Here is a 7273-nt window from a genome sequence, read left to right as displayed (position 1 = left end):
AAGCAGTGTAAACCAAAATACAAAAAGTTAGCAAGTCACAGGAAGCAAAGTAGAATTTTACAAAAACATTTTCTGCCATTAGGTGGTGCCCAAACCAAAGCTTCTTAGCTGCTGTGCTTAATTAAGCCACTCTGGAGAACATTGTCATTGAGCTTGTTGAGGTAACACACTATATGTGATTAATACCATCATAGAGTGCAGGAGTTTTCATTTGTCTTCTGCATCTCATGGCTTATTGAACAGCTCCATCTCTATATATCTGTGTGTGGTACACACAGCTGAGTCAATAGATCACGTAATTGAGATGTATATATATATATTTTTTTAATTTTTATTATACTTTAAGTTCTAGGGTACATGTGTACAACGTGCAGGTTTGTTACATATGTATACATGTGCCATGTTGGTGTGCTGCACCCATCAACTCATCATTTACATCAGGTATAACTCCCAATGCCATCCCTCCCCCCTCCCCCCTCCCCAATTCAGATGTGTATTTTGGTGAAACCACAAGTTATTTTTACCAGATATATGTGTTAAGCATTAAAACAGTATTATACGAAGTATATTTAGCCTAAAAACTACTGAACATCGGTAAATCTTTGATTCAGAGGGAAGTTTCTAGTTTCCACTCAGGTCTTTGTTATGGAAATCAGTTATTGGACTAATGATACCTATAGCAGCTCTTCAGTGTAAAAGGTAAGGAATGGAAAAACAGGTTGTTACAGTAAGCAACTGAAACTTATTTATTCATGGAAAGTAAAATAGTTGCTTGAGAGGAAGAGGAACTGTACAGGGATAGGGACTGGGAAAAAAGGATATGCAAAATAATGCAGATTAGTTGCATTTTAAGTTATTGCTTGGTTTTTAGGTATTAATAACAATTGGGTAGTCAGAATAGCAATAAAACATGAATAATAAACTGTTGAGTTTTCTCATCCCAAGTACTCAACAGAGCTCTCTCATGGGACAAACCATTATGGTCTCCAATGAAATATTTTACATCAAAATTCAATCTTCTTATGAACTAGAATAGCCCAAGAAATGTCTGTGAAGATTAAATGCATAGATATTTATGTAAAGATTAAGTTTTGCTATGTGAGTCTTGGTGAGACATCTGAGTATTTTAAATTTTTAATTGACAATTGTTTATGGGGTACAATATGGTGTTTTGATACATACATCCAATGTGGAATGATTGAATCAGGCTAATTAGCACATTCGTCACCTCAAATACTTCTTGGTAGTGAAAACATTTAAAATTCCCTTTTTAGCTGTTTTGAAGTATACATTATTATTAACTGTAGTCATTATGCTGTGCCGTAGATCACCAAAATGTATTCCTCTTATTTAACTGAAACTTTGTACCCTTTGACCAACATCTCGTCTTTCCCCATCCACCACCACTGCCCTCCCCAGCCACTGGTAACCACTTTTACTCTCTGTTTCTGTGAGTTTGACTTTTTTTTTTTTTTTTTTTTTTTGAGACGGAGTCTCGCTCTGCCGCCCAGGCTGGAGTGCAGTGGCCGGATCTCAGCTCACTGCAGGCTCCGCCTCCCGGGTTTACGCCATTCTCCTGCCTCAGCCTCCCCAGTAGCTGGGACTACAGGCGCCCGCCACCTCGCCCGGCTAGTTTTTTGTATTTTTTGGTAGAGACGGGGTTTCACCGTGTCAGCCAGGATGGTCTCGATCTCCTGACCTCGTGATCCGCCCGCCTCGGCCTCCCAAAGTGCTGGGATTACAGGCTTGAGCCACCGCGCCCGGCCGAGTTTGACTTTTTTAGATTCTACATATAAGTGAGATCGTATTGTGTCTCTCTGTACCTGGCTTATTTCATTTAGCATAATGTCCTTTAGCTTCATCCATGTCACAAATGACAGAATTTCTCATTTTTTTTAAGGCTGAATAGTATCCATATATATATATAAATGTACATCATATTTTTAAAAATCCATTCATCCGTTGATAAGTACTTTGTTTTTTTTCTATATCTTGGCTATTGTAGATAATGCTGCAGTGATCATGCGATTGCAGACATTTCTTCAGAGTGCTTAGTGCTTAAATCTTAAGAGAATCTTTTCATAATTAGTTTCATAGATTTAGCAAAGACTTCTGCGAAATTAGTGCCTGATAAGAACTGAAACAAATCAATATGAAGCATCCTGTAGGGCTGAAAATGGTGTCAGTTATCTATCTAGTAATGTCAATGAGCTTCCATGTAAAGTGTAAAATCTTACACGCCTCCCACATTAATAATTTTGTAAAAACACTTTGGAAGTAAGCAAGCACTTAAATGCAAGCATAAGGATATTACCTGACATGAACTGTTACTCATTAAAATGCTGGTTTGCTTCTGAAAAGCTTTAAAACCTGAACTTACAGCTTTATTTTATTTTTTTTGAGACAGAGTCTCACTCTGTCACCCAGGCTGGAGTGCAGTGGCGCGATCTCAGCTCACTGCAAGCTCTGCCCTCTGGGTTCACGTCAATCTCCTGCCTCAGCCTCCCAAGTAGCTGGGACTACAGGCACCCGCCACCACACCCAGCTAAGTTTTTTGTATTTTTAATAGAGATGGGGTTTCACCGTGTTAGCCAGGATGGTCTCAATCTCCCGACCTTGTGATCCACCCGCCTGGGCCTCCCAAAGTGCTGGGATTACAGGCGTGAGCCACCACGCCCGGCCTTGAACTTACAGCTTTCAAGAACATTTGTAAACAGTAGAAACAAAACCTTAAAAATATCAAAAAGATTGCTAAGCTTTAATGATTTTTCCATAAACCAATATGGCTGTGAAGAACACAAGTTAAATAGTGTATGTGTATAATTTGTTACACTAAAGGCCAAACTGATGACTTTTCAGGAATCTATACATTATTAAAATGAGGTGAATCAATTATTTAATTGAATACAAATCCCTCTTACTTTTATTCCCAGTTCTTAATTCTCTGAAACACTGATTGCTATCACTATCACTTCTTGTTGGATAATCTGTGAGGACAACTGCTGTAGCTTCCTAAATAAGGCTTTTGAAAGAGCCAGTGGTTTGTCAGAAAAACATGTGACTAGAATCCCTCTTTATTGGCAACAGTACCTTGGGCAAGTCACTTCAATTCTTTGAACTTTGCTTCCTTCTCCTTAAAAAAAGTTCTACACCTGTCTGCCTTTCCCATAGGCTGTGGCAAAGTCAATTGAGACAGTTCCTGTGGAAGGACTTCGAAGCAGCAAAGGCATATGAGAATGTCAGATGTTAAAAGTAGTTCAGAGCACGTGGCTATCATTGAGCCCTATCATTCCTGAAATACAGTTACCAAAAGTGAAGTTTTAAAAGGAAGACTTTTCTTGATAATTTTACAAATATTATCTTGGTTCTCCTAAGATTTCTAAATAATCAACGAAAGGAGAATAAGGAAACCTCTTATGACCTAGATCTTTTGGTAAGTATCCAGCTGCTTTTATGTCTGCAAATGCCATTTAGTATTGGTCTGGACCGGAAGTCCAGCTGTCCCTCTCCCTCCACCCCCACCCTTAAAGTGACTATGACTGAACCTTAACAGCATTATAATACATCTTGTATAGTGAAATATTTACATGATTTTAGTCTTCTAACTTTGGAAATCAATTGTTCCCAGATAGAAGCTTGCTTATTTTGCTGTGCCATGTAAAAATGAAAAGTCATTCAAAAGCAATGAGTTTTAAAATTTTTTTTCTTATAAAGATACACTCAGGTGTAAACATTCATGGGTTGGTTTGTTTGTTTTCTGACAAGTTTGGTAGAATAAACCATGCAGGAACCGGGCAGTCAACATTTAATGTATATTTATCAGTTCCTACTATGTCTGAGGCAGTTTTTCAAGGGTTAAAAACACAATATTTTTCTACCCTCACAGAGCTTATATTTGAGTAAGGGAAACAATGAAGAAACAAGATAATTTCAAATAGAAGCCCTATAAAAATATAGTAATATGAGAGAAAATGATGGTGATTCACAATTACATGACCTAAGGCGGGAAGATGGAATTTGAGCTGAGATCTGAATGAGAGCCACCATTTGGAATGTACAGAGAGAGGATGTGGAAATCTTAAGGTGCAAATAAAAGGAAGAAAAGAAAAAAAGTATGAAGAATATTGTGGATAGAATATTGCGGAAGGCAGGATCAAGCTAGGCAGATTCAGTGAAGAGTGGGAGGTAAGCCGTGGCCTGGTGCAAGGTGAGGTTGGAGAGGCAGGCAGAGCCTGTGGGAAAGAGAGGATGTTGTACATCACAATAAGCAGTCTGGCGAATTCTACGTGAAATGTCAGGAACCAGTGAAGGGTGTTAAGCATAGAATGATAATCTAATTTTTTTAACAGCCTTATTAAGATAGAATTTACATACCACAAAATTTACCCATTTGCAGTATGTAGTTCAATGGTTTTTAGTATATGTAGAGAGTTGTACAACCATCGCTGTAAGCTAATTTTAGAACCTGATTTGTTTTGAAAAAGATCATTCTGGTTCTCGTGTGAGAATGGGTTATTGAAGGGCAAAAGTAGAAAGGACAAGACCCATTAGGAGGTGAGAAATTTTCAATGTGACCAGGAGAAAGTACGCATTTCTTCACTCCCTAGTAGCATCATCTTCCAGCTACCTATTGAGCCCCTGTGCTGTACCAGGCCACGGGTGAGGTGCCACATCTTCCATGGTAAAGAAGACAGATGTGACTCCTGCCCTATAGCACGCAGCTGCAAGACTGTGTGTACCACAAACATAGCCCTTCCAACTTTACCACTGGGTAAGTGATGCAATTTGAAGAATAGAGAACTCAATATATCAAAGTCAACATATGAAAAATCTTTCTCACCCACCTACGCCCACAATGAAAAAGCCCTCTGTGATTCCATCCAACCCTTCTGCGCAGAGGCCAGACCCAGGATTCAGTGTCCAGCTTGGGCATGCATGGCCTATGCCAGCATGGGCACAGCAGAGGTCTGCACACATGGGAAGATAGATCAAAGGCCTTCTTCCATTTCTCCTCTCCAGAGTGTTCCAGCAAGAACATCCCCTTCTAGCTATTTCACACATGGACAGCCAAGAAATAGACAGTCATTTACAGAGCATTTTTCATCTGTGCACTTTCACTCGTTATTTCTTCCCCAGTACCTAATGGGGGCTGCAGCGTGTACTCTGTTTGTGGTTAAATTCTGCTGCCAGAAGTTTCCTCCAGCTCCTGATGCCCCGAACCCCTCCCTCCAGCATTCCTGTGGCTCGTCTTGCAAACTGATTAAAAAGTGCTTGGTTGCAATCTGATCTTTCAGGACACATACTGCTAAAAAGCTTTTGAAATTTTAGTCAAAGCAAAAACAAAAACAAAAAAATAAGCCTAAACATCCCCTGAGGCGAAAATAATGAAGGAGCTCTTAAGCATTATTGCAGATAATGCTTAATTTTAAGAAGACACATTTTTTTAAAAGAATGTGGACTACTTCCTAGTTTAGACTTGGAAGGGTGTATGTGTCCAGGAATTTATCTATTTCTTCTAGATTTTCTAGTTTATTTACATATAGGTGTTTATAGTATTCTCTAATGGTAGTCTGTATATCTGTTTTGGTACCAGTACCATTCTGTTTTGGTTACTGTAGCCTTGTAGTATAGTTTGAAGTCAGGTAGCATGATGCATCCAGTTTTGTTCCTTTTGCTTAGGATTGTCTTCGCTATGCAGGCTCTTTCTTGGTTTCCTATGAAATTTAAAGTAATTTTTTTTCTGATTCTGTGAAGAAAGTCAATGGTGATGGGAGTAGCATTGAATCTGTGAATTAGTTTGGGCAGTATGGCCATTTTCATGAGACTGATTCTTCCTATCCATGAGTATGGAATGTTTTTCCATTTGTTTGTGTCCTCTCTTATTTTCTTGAGTAGTGGTTTGTAGTTCTCCTTGAAGAGGTCCTTCACATCCCTTGTAAGTTGTATTCCTAGGTATTTTATTCTCTTTCTAGCAATTGGAATGAGAGTTCACTCATGATTTGGCTCTCTGTTTGACTATTATTGGTGTATAGGAATGCTTGTGATTTTTGCACATTGATTTTGGATCCTGAGACTTGCTAAAGTTGCTTATCAGCTTAAGGAGATTTTGGACTGAGACGATGGGGTTTTCTAAATAGATAATCATGTCATCTGAAAACAGAAACAATTTGACTTCCTCTCTTCCTATTCGAATACCCTTTATTTCTTTCTCTTGCCTAATTGCCCTGCCCATAACTTCCAACACTATGTTGAATAGGAGTGGTGAGAGAGGCCATCCTTGTCTTGTGCCAGTTTTCAAAGGGAATGCCTCCAGTTTTTGCCCATTCAGTATGATATGGACTGTGGGTTTGTCATAAATAGCTCTTATTATTTTGAGATACCTTCCATCAATACCTAGTTTATTGAGAGTTTTTAGCATGAAGGGCTGTTGAATTTTGTAGAAGGCCTTTTCTGCATCTATTGAGAAAACCCTGTGGTTTTTGTCCTTGGTTCTGTTTATGTGATTGATTATGTTTATCAATTTGCATATGTCGAACCAGCCTTGCATCCCAGGGATGCAGCCGACTTGATCTTGGTGGATAAGCTTTTTGATGTGCTGCTGGATTCAGTTTGCCAGTATCTTATTGAGGATTTTCACATCAACATTCGTCAGGGATATTGGTCTGAAATTTTATTTTTTTGTTGTGTCTCTGCCAGGTTTTGGTATCAGGATGATGCTGGTCTCATAAAATGAATTAGGGAGGATTCCCTCTTTTTCTATAGTTTTGAAGAGTTTCAGAAGGAACGGTACCACCTCCTCTTGGTACCTCTGGTAGAATTTGGCTGTGAATCCATCTGGTCCTGAACATTTTTGGTTGGTAGGCTATTAATTACTGCCTCAATTTCAGAACTTATTATTGGTCTATCTAGGGATTTGACTTCTTCCTGATTTAGTCTTAGGAGGATGTATGTGGACACATGGACACAGGGAGGGGAACATCACACACTGGGGCCTGTCAGAGGGTGGAGGGCTAGGGGCGGGTTAGCATTAGGAGAAATACCTAATGTAGATGACAGGTTGATGGGTGCAGCAAACCACCATGGCACATGTATACCTATGTAATAAACCTGCAAGTTCTGCACATGTACCCCATAACTGATAGTAATAATGAAAAAAAATGTGGACTAAATATTCTTTATTTTCCCTTAGTTGGTTCTTCGCTCAAAGAAAAATTTGCATCATTATTTTGGTGGATTTAGTGGACCTATTTAATTAATGTCAGAGCTAATGGCT

Source organism: Macaca thibetana, chromosome 6, assembly GCF_024542745.1.
Source record: "Macaca thibetana thibetana isolate TM-01 chromosome 6, ASM2454274v1, whole genome shotgun sequence".
Taxonomy (NCBI): domain Eukaryota; kingdom Metazoa; phylum Chordata; class Mammalia; order Primates; family Cercopithecidae; genus Macaca; species Macaca thibetana.
This window is presented reverse-complemented; position numbering follows the sequence as displayed.